We start from the raw sequence: 17564 nt of genomic DNA on the forward strand, positions 1-17564 counted from the left end.
GAGCTCCGTATGCCACGGCAAACTGGCTGACACTGACGGCGGCGGTGCACAAATGCTGCGCAGCTAGCGCCATTCGACGGCCAACACCGCGGTTCCTGGTGTGTCCGCTGTGCCGTGCGTGTGATTATTGCTTGTACAGCCCTCTCGCAGTGTCCGGAGCAAGTATGGTGGGCCTGACACACCGGTGTCAATGTGTTCTTTTTTCCATTTCCAGGAGTGTATCTGAAATAGGAGAGAATGCCTAGTGCTGCAGCTGAGAAATAGTTGAATATCTTTACTTTTAGAGAGTTAATGAAAATATTAGCTAGGATACCAGCTAACGGATTTCCCATTGCGAGACCGTCGGATTGCTCGTACAGTCCATTAAATTCTAAATAGCTGTATTTGACTACGACTGTGATTAGATTCATAAAGTCAGCGATTTGTCCGTCTGAAAGATCTTTCTTGAAAAATGGTTCAAATGGCTCTGGGCGCTATGGGACATAACATCTGAGATCATCAGTCACCTAGAACATAGAACTACTTAAACCTAACTAACCTAAGGACATCACACACATCCGTGCCCGAGGCAGGATTCGAACCTCCGACCGCAGCGTTCGCATGGCTACAAACTGAAGCACCTAGAACCGCTCGGCCACATCGGCCGGCACTTTTTTGAAATGACGCAAATTATTTTCTACGATCTTAAGCGTTTCTTCAATGGGAACGTTACTGTATAGATTTTTGATGTCTAGTGAAAATAGGTTGGTGTTTGGATTGCATTCTGAACCTTTTATTTTATGGACGAAGGCGGTATTGAGGATGAAATAATTGTTCTCGAGGAAGAAATTTTTTTTCAGAATTTTATCCAGAACATTAGTTAAATCATGACGCGCAATTCATACTGTTATAAATCGGGCGTATTGGTTGGTTATGTTTGTGAATTTTGAATTTAGAACCAAGTTTTGGGGGCTGAGGGTTCTTGTTGATAAGGATTTTTTTCTGAAAAGGTTTGATTAAAAATTTTGCGTCACTGATAGCTGACCTGACTTATTTTTGTAATTCCGGATTCGGATGTCTATGCAGTTCCGAAATATTATTTTCGTTATAAATATAGTGTTTTAGAAATATATTCAGAATTGTAGGCCATGACTAAAGTGCAACCTTAGTCAGACTTAGTTATTAAAGCATTACCTTCTTTAAGTTTGTTATTAATGGATTTAAACAACTTCCTATCGTTATGCGTAACATTTGTAACAGTGTCTGTTGCTATGTGTAACTCGACATTTGCGAGCAGCATGTAGTGGCTCGCTTTCCATGCATTCTATTTTAAAAAATTGGTGAGTTAAGCTTTATCGCTTGATATTTATTTTATATGTGACATGTATGTACTGTTTCTTTTTGTACGGTTAGGCAGTTTTCAGTCTTAAAACTGTTCTTCTAATCTTTTACGTAGACAAAAAGTTCCCATGTCTGCTGCTGTCAAATAAAACATTGCCTGTGGATACGTATACTAAATAATGTTCATCTTAATATTCGTCTGTCTATATTTTAAATGTTAAGTGGCCTACTTACATTTGCGGCTACTATATGGTTCTATTGGTGTAGTGTTCATCTGCCCGTACTTGCTAAGCGGCACTTCAGTCGGTTGCTACCTGTGGCTCGACATATGTGAGCAGCCCATAGTGGCTTGCCTTCCATGTATTCTTTTTTCAATGGGCATATGATTAGTGAAACTGAACGGTTTAAATTTCTAGGTGTGATGGAAAATGTACAGTATGTGTATCACTCTTCAAAATTTATTTTACTGTGTCATTGACAATCGTAGGAAAACTTTGTTGTAAACAACTTTCAAAAGGCTCAGTCTTTTCCTCCGACCAAATATGAAAATCTTGTTAACTTGACTAAAGTGACAGTCGGTTTCTAGCTGCAAATTGTCTTTCAAAGAATTGGCTAACGTCTCTACCTCGACATTAAGCTCTGCGATACGTATATTTACAGACACGCGAGCCTCAGTAACACATACTAATTGTGTGCTTTTTTTTATCATGATTAGAACACAACTTCTCAACATGAGATACAAGTAACTTTTGATGCTGCTCATTTTTCCTATTCTGATTAAACAACGTATTTTAATTTGTGTGTGTAAACCTGTTACCTGACCAGTGAGTAGAGTATTTATTTCGTCAACTTTGAGGTTTAGTGCAGTGTCACTGTTTTGCAGTGTGAAAAATTCTGCTTTTATCTCATCATGTCAGGCTTTTGAAGTACTGGGATCAGTTTGTATGTTCGTCAGTTTAATTTGGATTGTGTCCAGCTTTCGCAGGATTCTTAATTTGATTTACAATGAGTCTGTGACGTCTCATGACAGTGCAGCTATAGCCGTCGCATCTGATAGCAATACGTCGGCCCCCAACAAACATGCTAACGTGGCTTCATTCATCCTACTAAACATGTTTCCTGACAGATTGTCATTACTGTCAACGTTCTTTGCAGTTACCGTTATATTCTGTAACACACATTGGTCATTTGCGTTACCTGCAATACTGTCCGTGTCAGATTCTGCATATCTAATGTCAACCTCCATTTTCGCTAATTGTCTACGTGCTTTAACCGTCTCTGTACAAAAATTCCATTAATAAAAGTTTTTTTCTTATGGCAAATGTCTGATTTCAAACATCCCCTCCCACGAAAATTCATAAATTTAAATCTAAAAAATTTTCTGTCCCAAGATTATTTTCTCAGTCACTGCTCCTCATTTTATGTATGATGATGCCAAACAAAGCCATATTTATAGAACAATGGACTACGTTTCCTTGTTACACTCTGCCGTAGTGTGAGTGTATGTTATAAGAAATCTGAAATGAAAAGTGTTGCATCAGATTCAATCGAAACAACATTTTACGTAATAAAATCTACGACTCATATGTTCTCTTGCTAATATGCTGCCGCTAAGCATTGCTGCATCTTTTCTGGTTCTTTTATCGCAAATTCTGGTTTTAATGTTCTCGTCAGATAAATTATACTTTTCGCTTGCAGTGGTCAACAGTTTCGTAGCACGCACATTGCCAATAAATGTTGGCTTATTCGCGAAATGAGATGAATATTCGTATTACGGGCTTGAGCTGCGGTCTCTCAAATAGAATTTCAGCTTTAATATTAATGTAACGTTGCTTCACTTTTATGGTGACTTTCTTTTTAGTGATTTTTGCAAAGCCTCGAACGAATAATAGCTGTCGTAATTAAAGCAATTAAAATGTTATCTTGTAACTTACGGTCCCCGGACAAGGAAACATCAGACTTCGATGTTTAAAACACACAGGCAGCTAATTTGAAAGGACAAATATTATGGTACAAGACTGCTAGCAAAATGTTATTTATGGGATATTATCCTTCGTCAATTATCTTCGCGCTGATTGCTGCGAAATATTACTACACATGTGCAAATTGTCTATGACAGAAGCAATTACGTGCGGCATAGTGTCATTTTAAATAAAACACGGACACTTAGCGTGACTTACTTCATCAACTAAATAAATGTACAGCGTCCGGTAGATTGGGCTAAGACGTTCCTCCCAAAACTCTGGCAGAACAGAAGAATAATAATTGAAAGTTCACGTCTTTTGTTTTATAAATAAAAATTATCTGAGATATTATCTCTTATGCCTATCACATGTATATAAATTAATTCTTTGCGTTCTCTTAAAACATTTATTACAGTCTTCTTAGGCTTTTTTCCTCTCTTTTCTGGCTTTCTCATCGCTCGCTCGCCCTTCTTTCCTATCTGTTTTGGTTTTCTCTGGCACCTGTTTGACCCAGAATGGAGCTGTGCCTCATGATTTCGAAATTTTGGCTGCTCTGGGCCTCGGTCGACTTCATTTTGTTTGGCTGTCGGTGTGGTTTACTGTGACACGGACAACAACGCAACTGCTACTGACGCCTCCTACTCGGAAAATTTTGACCCGATTTTCTCCGATTCCAACGAATTCTCTTGGCTAAAACATTCCTCGCCTCTGAAGGTCACGCCCAACTACCCCCTTACCCTCGTTTAACAATGAATTCAGAGAACTACCCACACATAAAGATAACATACATAGAATACCCTAACCAAAAAGAAATTCGACATAGGAAAAAAATCTCCATGTGCAATATAAACTTACCACAGTTACAAACTCAAAATAGAGACAAACTGAAAGAAATTAAAAATAACACACACTTCGCATGCAACACACAAGAATGTGCTACAGCAAGCAAATACTAAATGGAAAATGTGACGAAAAGTGGTCCCTATAGTGTTTTTGCACCCCATGATGTGTCTCACTGTGGCGTCCTGATTGCAATATCAGATAAAACCATAGGTGATATTCTAGATGTCATTGATAAGGATTGACGTGGAAGGCGATGCTTATGTCTCTTTAACTTTGAACAGGGAATGCTCTCTTTGCTAACAAGACTCCCTGATGGCCTTCGTCTAACAGCAACTGAGGGCCTCATTCGCAGTGCACTTTCCCAGAAAATAAAAACAAAACAAAAAAACTCTAATATTCTCTTCTGCGCTGATATGTTCGGTACCCTGAATCGAATAATCACGAAATAGTGTCAGAAAAATGAAACAATAACGCATAGTGATATGTGACAGTCATGTCAGAATTTTAAAAATACGAGGCCAGTAGGTACAGCCTTTATAATACTGAAATGATAAACTACTCATCTGACCTCTTCCTTAAATTAACACCAGGCTTCAGCAATATGTTTTCACTATTAGTTGTGTACGAATCTAGTTCTTGTCATGTTGTTGTTGTTGTTGTGGTCTTCAGTCCTGAGACTGGTTTGATGCAGCTCTCCATGCTACTCTATCCTGTACAAGCTTCTTCATCTCCCAGTGCCTACTACAACCTACATCCTTCTGAATCGGTTTAGTGTATTCATCTCTCGGTCTCCCTCTACGATTTTTACCCTCCACGCTGCCCTCCAATACTAAATTGGTGATTCCTTGATTCCTCAGAACATGTCCTACCAACCGATCCCTTCTTCCAGTCGAGTTGTGCCACAAACTTCTCTTCTCCCCAATCCTATTCAATACCTCCTCATTAGTTACGTGATCTACCCACCTTATCTTCAGCATTCTTCTGTAGCACCACATTTCGAAAGCTTCTATTCTCTTCTTGGCCAAACTGGTTATCATCCATGTTTCACTTCCATACATGGCTACACTCCATACAAATACTTTCAGAAACGACTTCCTGACACTAAAATCTATACTCGATGTTAACAAATTTCTCTTCTTCAGAAACGATTTCCTTGCCATTGCCAGTCTACATTTTATGTCCTCTTTACTTCGACCATCATCAGTTATTTTACTCCCTAAATAGCAAAACTCCTTTACTACTTTAAGTGCCTCATTTCCTAATCTAATCCCCTCAGCATCACCCGATTTAATTTGACTACATTCCATTATCCTCGTTTTGCTTTTGTTGATGTTCATCTTATACCCTCCTTTCAAGACACTGTCCATTCCGTTCAACTGCTGTTCCAAGTCCTTTGCTGTCTCTGACAGAATTACAATGTCATCGGCGAACCTCAAAGTTTTTACTTCTTCTCTATGAATTTTAATACTTACTCCGAATTTTTCTTTTGTTTCCTTTACTGCTTGCTCAATATACAGATTGAATAACATCGGGGAGAGGCTACAACCCTGTCTCACTCCCTTCCCTACCACTGCTTCCCTTTCATGCCCCTCGACTCTTATAACTGCCATCTGATTTCTGTACAAATTGTAAATAGCCTTTCGCTCCCTGTATTTTATACCTGCCACCTTCAGAATTTGAAAGAGAGTATTCCAGTTAACATTGTCAAAAGCTTTCTCTAAGTCTACAAATGCTAGAAACGTAGGTTTGCCTTTTCTTAATCTTTCTTCTAAGATAAGTCGTAAGGTTAGTATTGCCTCACGTGTTCCAACATTTCTACGGAATCCAAACTGATCTTCCCCGACGTCCGCTTCTACCAGTTTTTCCATTCGTCTGTAAAGAATTCGCGTTAGCATTTTGCAGCTGTGACTTATTAAACTGATAGTTCGGTAATTTTCACATCTGTCAACACTTGCTTTCTTTGGGATTGGAATTATTATATTCTTCTTGAAGTCTGAGGGTATTTCGCCTGTCTCATACATCTTGCTCACCAGATGGTAGAGTTCTGTCATGACTGGCTCTCCCAAGGCCATCAGTAGTTCTAATGGAATGTTGTCTACTCCCGGGGCCTTGTTTCGACTCAGGCCTTTCAGTGCTCTGTCAAACTCTTCACGCAGTATCTTATCTCCCACTTCGTCTTCAGCTACATCCTCTTCCATTTCCATAATATTGTCCTCAAGTACATCGCCCTTGTATAAACCCTCTATACCACTAATTAAAACTAGCAAATACTAGTAGTCGTGAGGACTAGATAGGTATTAGCTTACCTAGGGCACAAGATCTGCCGAATACATAAAAAAAAACTGGAAGTTACATCAGACAAGATGATATCATATGAAAAATATGGCTTTATAAAAGGAGAAGCAGATACACCAGCTTATGGGCAAATCTAATGACGGACCGTTATGTTTGTTACTCGTATGACCCAGCGGGAACAATGAACTGCGAAACGGCGAAGCTGTCGGCAGCCCGCGTTCAACTCTCGTGGGGATGTGTGGAAGGTGGTTGAAGGTTGGTGAAACTCCGAATGTAAGACGAGGTACTCGATGGCTACGGCTTTCCACAGAACATTGTGCTCGGTCGTTTGCTTGTACGGCACACTGAGGCGAGACCTCACAATATCGTGTCGTACCTCTGTTTGCCTGGCGTAGAGCAGCAACTAACGTGGCATGGTCTCAATAAGTAGTTGGAAGTCCGCTACAGAAGCAATCAGCCATCTTGTGTCTACAGCTGTCTAGAATTACGAACGTCTTGTCGGTACACGATTTTTTGCACAAACTGACCTCTCAGTGGTGTCCTATAAATGTTCGACTGGATTCGTTTCGGCGGTCTGGGTGGGCAAATCATTCGTTACACCCTTACGGAGCCACCAACAGCTTGCACAGTGCAATGCTGACAACTTGAGTCCATGCCTTTGGAGGTCGGCACCACACTTGAACCCTATCATCAACTCCTGAATTTGGACTTACCTGACGAGGCCACGGGTTTCCTGTCGTCTAGGGTCCAACCGATACGTCCACGATCGCAGGAGAGGCGCTGCTGCTAGCAGAGGCTCTTGCATCGGCCGTCTAATGCCGTGGCCCATTAACGGTAAAATTTGGTAGCACTGTCGTAAGGGATACGTTCGTCCTACTCCCCACACTGATTTCTGCGGTTATTTCACGCAGTGTTGCTCGTCAGTTAGCAGTGACAACTCTACGCCAACGCCGCGCCTCTCGAAGTGAAGCCATCGGCCACTGCGTTGCCTGTGATGAGGGGTAATGCCTGAAATTTGCTATTCCTGACATACTCTTGATACTGTGGATTTCAGAATATTGAATTCTCTAGATTTCCGAAATGGAATGTATAATGAGCCTCGCTCCAACTACCATTCCGCTTTCAAAGTCTGTTAATTCTCGTCGTGGGAACAACATCAATTACGTAACCTTTACATATGAATCAGACGAGTACAAAAATGACAGCTCCGTCAATGCACTGCTCTTTTATACTTTGTGTACGCGATACTATCGCCGTCTGCGTATGTGCATATCGCTACTACACGATTTTTGTCACCCCAGTGCACAGCAGGATAGGCAAATTTGACGACAGTGTACAATGCTGGCGTAGGCACAAATGTTTTGGAACTCTCAGTTCGTTGTTGAAGATGGGATATCACAGCACACGACCGTCACCTGTTTTCATATTGGCTCTACGACATTTTTAGTCATGGTTGCGGTCGCGCAGGTGGTCGCCGAGACATGATTGTGGGTCAATAGAAACGTGTCACTTGGTCGGGTGAATCATTTTCTTGTTACATATGGTTGATGAGTGTGTCAAGCTATTACCTAGGCAATCGGCATGGCTCGAAAGTTATGAAATTCATGCTACGTGGAATCGGTCAAGGACCACGTTCTAGAGGTGGAATGTCTCGGTACTAAGCAGGTGATCACAATTCAGGGCTCATCACTGTGGTGTAAGAGTCATGTTATCGATTCCTTTCTGAAACTGTGACGCGAGGGTGACTAGAAAAGTCAGATGGCACCAGTAAAGCAGCAACAGGAGTAATAACCTTTTTTTTCTGTGTTCTCGACAATACTACAGCTGGTAGTACGCATCGGCTACCCTCTTTCAATAGCTTCGGTATATTTCACCGAGTGTGGGATAAGCTTCGCAATGGCTCTCTTCTCAGTAGCCATAATTCTGTAAATGTTGTGATGCTTCATTGAGAAAAGGCATCAACTTTCCAAAGCCGTTTGCATGAAGAGCTCATGCTTCAGTATACATGACAGCTCCGTCAATGCACTGCTCTTTTATACTTTGTGTACGCGATACTATCGCCGACTGCATATGTGCATATCGCTACTACACGATTTTTGCCACCCCAGTTCACAGCAGGATAGGCAAATTTGACGACAGTGTACAATGCTGGCGTAGGCGAGTCTGGGATAAGCTTCGCAATGGCTCTCTTCTCAGTAGCCATAATTCTGTAAATGTTGTGATGCTTCATTGAGAAAAGGCATCAACTTTCCAAAGCCGTTTGCATGAAGAGCTCATGCTTCAGAATACTTCACATTAAAGCAGATTTTAAGGAGTATCGCGGAATCCTCAATGTACCAACAAGTCTGTTTCGCTCTGACACTTGTGGTATTCGCTATTTTTGGCTTCATTAAAACAGCAAATAGAAAACACTGTCAGCCAGAAGGCAAATACTTGTTTATAAGGAATGACTAAAGTATAATAACGCGTCGCATAGCGACGGTGGAATTTCCTAAATAATGTAATTCGTCGTCTTTCAGCGGCAATACAATCACTATTTTTTTCGCTGCAGAGCAAGTGAAGCCCTGAGCGCAAAAACACTTGTACTGTTTTTCTTAAGTAAGACGGACGCAGATTTGTGGCGGTCTGATCTACTTTTTACTAAATGTATAAAAACGTGTTCCGTCTAAGTTTGAGTGAAGTGTAAGAAGAAGAACTGTTGTAACTTATCGTGACGACCCAAGAGGACAATGGCTATATAAAAGACATGACACGGACATAAAAATTTACCATCAATGTAGTACTAAGCTTAAGGTACGGTATATGTTTTAGTTATAATAAATATTTGTTCTGGGAATACGGAATCAATTAGCAGTGCCCATTCCTATCATCTCCTCAGTATTATTTTCATTTTAATTATGCATTTTGTTAATATTACAGACGCAGAGATCAGCAGTCCCATGTGCGTGTTACAATGTCAAAAAGAAAACTGTTTTATCGTCTTCACGCATCAGCTTTAATATTGAATTTCCCTTTTGTGTGATGTTACAGTTGTTTTTGCGCCCTTAAGAACTTTCTGGTCCCTTAGGGAATTGTTTTGTCATAACAATAACTTCACGACCGGGTATGATCGTATCTACGATCATGAAGTAATTAGAAAGACGATAATGCAATTTCTTAATCAGTAGCACGCTAGCTGTGACTGCTTCAAGCCACGCAAAACTGCAAGGAAGGGCTAAACACATTTCATAATGCAATATTTTATGACGATGGTCAGTCCATGATTCTTACGCCAGTTGTGATTGATAAAACAGCGAAATCTCAAATTCCGATTTTTCCATTGAATAACAACATCACTTTTATTTTGTTACATCACACACTGCAGTGAAGCAGAAGGTAGCGGCGTGCTGCTGAATTCCAAGAGCGCCATACTCGTTGTCCCCCTGCTGTGTCCAGTTGTTTCGGAGTCACAGCGGTCTCGCTGCTTCAGGTGTAGCTGTAAGGACAGAAGGATAGCTCTCAGAAACTTGAGCTCTTCCCTTTACTTGCGACGTAACTGCACAAAGCACCGCTCCCGAGGCGTTCCCCTAACTGCGTTCTCTCTTTGTTCTCAGAATTTCACGCAGCCGCCGCTCCTCCTGTGTCACAAAGTTCAGCAGTCCCTTGTCATCGGAACCACCGCCGTCCGCTTGTGTTTCATCGCTCCTTTGTCCCCTTCTTCCGTCTGAGAAGAGTGTTTCGAGGACCTAAGGGCGCCACCTACCTGCCTCTACGCGGAGAAAAATTTCTGTCTCATTGTTGCATCAAACTAGGAAAAAAGTATGCGCAGTGATCCAAATGTGCTCATTTCGCGAGAAAGACTGCAACTCTGTTTACAAATGGGTGTTAATAATACGAACCAGTAAAATGAGAGGTAACTGAATACCTACATTCATTCTGACCTTACGCTGCTTTCTCAATTTCTAATTCATCGTTGAAAGAAAATTATTTTTTACGCTGCTCAGAAGTCAGCCTCTGCAGCTAATTCATACTTGCTCCTCTCGCCATTGTGTCCTTTATTTAACTTGAATATATTTTGGAACACTGGACGTGAATCTCTTCCCATGACATCACTGTTTATACCTCATACTACTATAATGATGTACGTTCTCTGAAAATATTTCACATTATAAGCTTTCTTTGGCCCCAGAATTAAAATTAAATTTCTGTATGATACTCCTGTTATGGCTTCGTCATGAACGGCATTTACAAAAACTAAGATTGCATGATTCTCTTGTTTTATTGGAAATGTACTGAAGTCTTTTCAAACCGCTGTGTGTTGTGGTGTGGATCTCGAGTAACTGAGTAAAATGCGTTGAAATTATAGAAAATCTGATAAAATTACGAAAATTTTTGGATAATACATAAACTTGATTTAAACATCACAAAAAATGTGGAGGGATGAGGGTATTTACATACTCACCTGTGTGTATGAAAAGCTTTCTGCTCTACTGTTGGGGGATTGGCAATTGATGGTGTATACCATCTATACTCTGCGGATGTAAGTCTTGCAGAGTAGCCTCTTGCTCAAGAAACGGTTATGCATTGCAAAGGCATAAAAATGAAACACAATAGGAGATGGAAACAGTGATCACATGTCTGGTTGGAATAGGCATCACCAATATGAGGAATCAATGCTCTGGGTCTCTTCGAAAACAGAACACCAAGACATGCGCTACCCTGTCACTGTGGAAGATGAGATTAAATGAAGAGGTCATCAGCTTCACTTAGTTGTTTGGAAGCTCCCCATAATGCCTCAAAGGCTTCCAGTTTCCTAATTTTGAGATCATCATCATCATCATTTAAGACTGATTATGCCTTTCAGCGTTCAGTCTGGAGCATAGTCCCCTTAAAAAATTCCCCCATGATCCCCTATTCAGTGCTAACATTGGTGCCTCTTCTGATGTTAAGCCTATTACTTCAAAATCATTCTTAACCGAATCAATACAACAGTTTTGAGATGCCTTGCAAATTTTTGTCAACATGAAACACCTCCTCTGTCTTTTATTTAAAGCATCCTGTGTGTTGTGGAAGCGGCTTAACTTACACCATGCAATGTCCAGCTTTCTGTGAGAGTCGATGAATCGAAATGTGTTAATGCCAGTTCAGCACTTGACACAGACCTCAAAAACAAACTTAGTCATAGACTGCTTGGATGTGTGACAGCAGAAAAACTATGTATCAAATTGCTTGTGAAAGAACAATACAGGAACCCTATCTTGTGGCTGATAATCTATTGGGTATGGTCCTCTAGAGTGTGGGGTGACAAAACCTTATACAGGTCTTTGATCACTGGCCACCTGCTGCAATGGACCAATACGTGTATATATTATATGTGCTATCTGTAAACATCCAGACAGTATTGGTTTTCGATATATCAGAAGAGAGAGACATAGTAACATCGTATTGAGTTCTCTACTACCTGATGTTAGTGAAGTTTTTATAGTTTTATTCTACTTGTATTATAAAAATAATGAGGAGAGAGAGAAAGAGAGAGAGAGAGAGATTGTGTTGTCAGCAAAGTCTCTCACACCATTAAACTGTTGTATTTCTAAACATTAATCATTCCTTTTCCTGTTTCACTCACAAATAGAGCCAGGGAAAAGGACTGCTTATATGCCTCGCTATGAGCATTAATTTCTGTTATCGTAGCTTCACAGTCCTTACACAAATGTATGTTGGAGGCAGGTAGATTCTTCCACCATCAGCTTCAAATCTCGAATCTCAATAGTGTTCCTTGAAAGGAACGTTGTCTTCCCCCCATGTATTCCCATTTGAGCTACATGGTGAATGTAATCTGCTGAAATAAAATTACTTGCCATGCAAAGTAGCTCTCGTGATCATATTAATTAAGTACCTCATCAATCTGATATCAATGATGTGCTACCTGGGGGTTGAAGCACGGGCTAGGTTATCACAGATATGATTTGTGAGCTGGAGTGGTAATCAGGTGTATTTTCGTCGCTGTAATATCTTTTAACGAAATTTCAGTCCCCCAGCTACAAATTGAGAGATGAACATCGTAATAAAATCGTCTGTTTTACGAATTTGTAAAGTGATGTGTAATATAAACCTGATGTTTACCACTTATCTTTGCTGTTACGTTAACAGACTTAGTATGTGGCGCAGCATTTGGTTACTTTAAGAGGGGTTGGAAGTGAGGAGGCGCCCTCTGACAGAGGCAGATCGCAACACTCTGTCATAAGCCAAAAATGATTTTAGTTTTCTGGTAGTGTGATGCAGGACATAATAGATATTAAGTTGATTGCAATAGATTTTTTACCCGATGAGAGAATATTTAGAGGAAATATGACCTATACCATATTGTTGCAGGATTTTCACAACAAGTAACAATAATTCAGCAATGTGAAAAAGGGTGAAAGTCCAGATATCTTCTGCCTTCGAATATAACTATTATTGAAACGTGAAATCCGCATTTCGCGTGAGAAATTTGAGGTGTATAGTCAACAATTTCTCTGTCTCGGGCTGGGTAAAGCAGATTTTTTAAACTAGGGGCTCTATGTCGTGATGGAATTGATTTGAACTACTGTATACATCTGAGCAACTGCTGTGTGGCTTGCAATGTGACATGACGGCGGGAGTGGCCACGAGGACTCAGCAACTGGAAGTCGCAGATTAGTCAGTGACGGGCGTTACGTACGAAGAACACCACAACCTGACTGCTGTAGCTCACGGCCGAAGGGCCAGCGATGTAACCAGTGTGTTGGGTGAGTGTTGACAGAAATGGATGTGTGTGTTGGGTGAGAAGATGCAGTATGGCAGATGTTTTTTCTGGACGATTACCCCCTCATAAAATGATGGGTTCACTGATTGGTGATACTGGGCATACTGTCTACGCAGTCGACGCACGTGGCACGGCTATTTGGCAGCAGTGCAGTGCAGTGGACGGCGGACAGTGCGCTCTTCATGATCACAAGTTTGTGTGATCGATAGGATTTCTTGCACCAGAAATTTTTAGTCGACACTTTATGGTGAAGGCTGCTGCTTGAATTGTCAAACATCGGTGTGTACAAGACCTCAGATATATTTAGCGCTATGATCTACTTCTGGTTGCAGTTTTATAACTTGATTTGCATAATGTTTGAGTCTGATACTAAAACGTTCAAAATACGTTTTATTATGAAGAAGTCTTATCCAAGGAGGAGATGAATGTTTTAAACAATCTATTTGATGCCTATAAATTGTTAAGCAATTAATTTGACAGGGTAGTGCAAATGGACTATTTCACTCTCTTTGTGCTATCGCAATTGCGTCAGCTCTCCCTTCGTCCAAGCATTACCAAATAGGAACACAGTATTCTGAAGTGAGATATTAACTTCAGTCTGCATGTTTGGAGATGTTGGTTCACACACACAAAGAGGAAGTAGCCTCTTGAGAAAGACAAATACAGGAGAGAATCTGGAATATTCCTATCAACAAGTGCCACAACTTGATCCATTGTTTGTGGCCATGAGATCAAAGGAGCATGACGGATCTGAGCTAACAGATTAGAAATACTTAAAACACAAGTCCGATATCAATTTATTGGACTCACCAAAACGAAACAATAATGAAATATCCAAAGGAACAACCGACTCGATGCCAACTGCGGATCTAGGCAAGCACAAAATAACAAATAATAATAGTAATTAAAAGACCCCACTCTTAACGGGGAGCAAACACGAACAGTTGTAGAACGTCAAGAGGTTCGTCGACTGTACCAAGAGATCGGGCAGCTTGAAGAGGCATGTGGCTGTCGGGGAGGCAGCTCTGTATCCTTCTGAGCAGTGAGTCGAACTATTTGTGATCACATGCCTGGCGTAGCAAAGTAGTTTCTACCTGCGACCTCTGGTGAAGCTGCTCTGCAGGCTCCGTGAATGAGTAGCAGGCCCTGGTGGAGGCCTGGTGTTGTGTTGTGGCCACGTTAAGTCTTTGTTTTGACAACAGAAACGACGTAGGTTTTCCTGGTGAATATACGCCTTATGATTCAGGCATCCCGTTATGGTTTGACGTAAAGTGGGATGTCGATGCAGCAGGCGCTACGATGTCGGAAGTCTGTGGCCACACCAGAGCCCAATATCCACTCCATGGTCGGAGCTGTTCAGTATTGTGTTCTGCAATTAGCTCCTTGGGTGGTTTTTCACCTCTGTGGTGGCGTCCAGATGACAGACAGACTCATGCGCATGGGACTCCAAACAGTGGCTATTACACCGCACCACATTCCATTCATCAGCACTTATACTACAATGGGGCGGGGGGCGGGGTGGAGGGTGCAGACGTGAGCTCTACCCAAGCTATCTACCCTGAATGTTTCGCTGCGCGCTTAGAAGATCTTTGCACTGTTTGGCACAGTTCACCAACTTTAATATGGAATTATTTGGAGATTAATGTTTGTGTTTTGATGCTGTTAAATTCCTCGTCATCGCTTCTGCTCTAGTTTTGAGTAGAGCGTCTTTTGAGATGGGCCAACGAAGTGTTGTTTTATCCTTGCTTTGTTTGAGAGAGGTTTTAGGTATGTTGTAGTTAAGCCAGTGTTAACACCTACTAGCTGCAGGTCGAGCCTACCTTGGAGCGAGTAATCTAACTCCTCCTTTGTTTTGTAGCTATTGTCACATTAATCTTTTATAAAGATTTGCGACGAGCGAATATGATTGCATTGCGGGGCGGTAGACTGCTGTCATAATCTAAGATCTAAGACACAACGGACCAAAACCTTTTACAGGGTCAAGAGCACAGGCGGTTCCGCTAACCCCCCCTAACCCCCGCACCGCCCCCCGGCCCACCGTCTCCGTCAAGCATATTCACAGTATTATACAACTTGCAGTTGAGGTACGATTGTTGTTGTCGAAGTAGACACCGAAGACCTTAGCATGTGACCCAACAGGAAATGTGTATCAGCGAAGATGAAGTTCGGATGGGATATTATTGCGCCGTTTCCTCGTGAATATCACAACAACTGATTTGTCAGGTGAGAAAGTCAGCGCATTCTTGAGCTCCAATGCGGGCAACATCGCACGTGCGTCGGCAAGCCATAGGTGTGTTACCCAAAAACACGACTATTTAGCCTGTATACAGATGTTGGCAGTGGGGCTGAGCAAAGTCTCTAGTTCCGCAGCATGCAGAGTGTATAACGTGGGACTCAGTAACACGCCCTTTGCGGTGTCCATACAAATTTACAAATTATCCTCATCGCGGACATATATGGAATGAGAACCAAGGAAACTGTATACAACCAGTAAAATTACCACTGGGAAGTGCGGCAGTTGCAATTTGTTAATAAGTTCAGGTATCAGGACATTGCCGTACGCGCTCGAAAACTCAAGAAATATGGCCATTGAATACCCGATAGCGAAGAACGTGTTTTCAGTGTCCATCGCAAGCGAGGTAATATTGTAAGTACTTTTGACGTTATGGGAGCCGCTGTGCGTCAGAGGGGGCAAGTTCTCGTGTCACAACCACTATTATAGTTGAAGACTGAGGAAGCATTCGAATATCTTACACACGCAGCATACAGAGCAATCAGTCGATACGGTGTTGCCTGAGCAGCGTCTTTCCCATGCTTCAGTATGGCCACCAATATCTGTGTTTTCCAGTCGACGGAAACGTTCCCATCACTCCAGATATCATTAACGATGTTCACAAGAACACATTTTGCATCATCAGACAAATGTAGAACCATGACTTAGTGGATGTGGTCATAGCCGCGAGATGTATCTGATGAGGATGTTATGACTCTGTGTAGTTCGGCGAGAGAGAATGGCGCGGTTAAAGTGATTCGTAGATCGGCAGTGGCACCTGTTGCCACGAGATCGAGGGGTTCCGGCATGATGGCAGTTGGAGGTGCGGCAGTGGCGACAAACTCGTCTATCCAGAACTGCAACTGCTTTAGAGGTACCGGTTTCCGTTTGAGCGAGTTCACCATCGACAAAATTCGTCCAAATGGAGTGTGCACAGACAGTTCTTCGCAAATTTCCTCCAGTGTTTGTTTTTGCGGACCCTGAAAAAGCGTTTAGTGGTCGCATCCATCCGTTTGTAGGCAACATAGCTCTCCCAAGTGGTATGTCGTTTAAGACGACTGCAAGCCAATCTCCGTTGCGCCAACAGACGCGAACATTCTGAGTCCCACCAGGGAACTGGGAGTCATCTCGTGTCAGTGATCATCCTCTTCTCTGGAATAGAATGCGATGTTGCTACGTTGATGTAATTCTTAACATTACGTACCTTGCTTGCGGGGTCGCCGATCGTTCACGAGTCGGGTGTGTGTGTGTGCATCGACACCCGACTTGTCTTCGTGCGTGTTTAGTTACTGTAGCGTATCGTTCAGGTCTTCATGCAAATGCTTTTCAGGTTGTGTGTGTAGTTACTGTTATATCCACTCATGACTATTTGAGATATTGTCGGCATTCTGAGAGAAGTCGGTCGGTTGGTGTGGACCAGGGAGGATATCTCCGTGCGACGCGGTCGGCTGGGTCCGGAGGCGGTCCCTGCGCATGGTCAGAGCGTGTGTGGAGCTGTCCGATCGCAACGAGTTTCGTGGTTCACCGACCCACGACGTCAAAGTTGAGTAGTGGTTTCAACTACCCAAGCCACGTCCATTCATGTTGTGGTAGTTGGTTTCGGTGGTTTGCTGTTGGGGAGGTTATCTTGTGAGGAACACCGAGTGTTTCTACTGCTGAAATTTAGCCGCCATGCTGTGCAATTAACTATGTTGCTTGACTCCAATTCGAGTGCACCAGTGGAATTTTCTGCCTAGTGGCCGTTAGTGTTTCGGTTACATGCCCTGGTGTAATGGGACGCGAAATTAAAGCGTTACCCATCCACAAGGATCAGCTCAGTTTGCAGGTAAATATAAGTTTAATTTAGTGTTTTGTTTATGTATTTGTAATATTTCGTTATGTTCGTAAAATATTTAAAGTTTTTTATTTTGTTTTGTATGTTTCATGTTTGGAGACAGCAGCGCTGCTCGCGGTAACAGCATCTTCACTGCCGGAACCAGAAAGAAAATTACTGGCCACTAGACGTCGCGGGTCAACGGCCAAAGAGCAGCAGAAGATCCCGCGACCGAGTTGTTGCGTCGAACCTCCAACATTCAAATAAATAAAAATTTCTAATTTTCCATTGTAA

This window comes from Schistocerca piceifrons, chromosome 2 (genome assembly GCF_021461385.2).
Source record: "Schistocerca piceifrons isolate TAMUIC-IGC-003096 chromosome 2, iqSchPice1.1, whole genome shotgun sequence".
NCBI lineage: Eukaryota > Metazoa > Arthropoda > Insecta > Orthoptera > Acrididae > Schistocerca > Schistocerca piceifrons.